Genomic DNA, 286 nt, shown 5'->3' on the forward strand with positions numbered 1-286 from the left:
GATCTTCAGCACCACATAAAAATAAATAAATAAAATAAATACATCTACAACTAATTTTTTTTTCTAAAAATCTTCATCGGCCCCCTCCCCCTGCGCCGGCAAGGTAGACGGAACTGTGACCACCCACAGAACAGGACCAGCGGCCTGCTGAGGAGCAGAGCCGCCCCCCACCCCCCGCGCCTGCCAGGTAGGCAGAACTGTAACCACCGACAGAAAAGGCCCAGTGGCCCGCGGAGGGGCAGAGCTGCCAACCACTCCTGCAAGGTAGGCGGGCCTGCGACCCACC

This window comes from Marmota marmota, unplaced genomic scaffold (genome assembly GCF_001458135.2).
Source record: "Marmota marmota marmota unplaced genomic scaffold, marMar, whole genome shotgun sequence".
Taxonomy (NCBI): domain Eukaryota; kingdom Metazoa; phylum Chordata; class Mammalia; order Rodentia; family Sciuridae; genus Marmota; species Marmota marmota.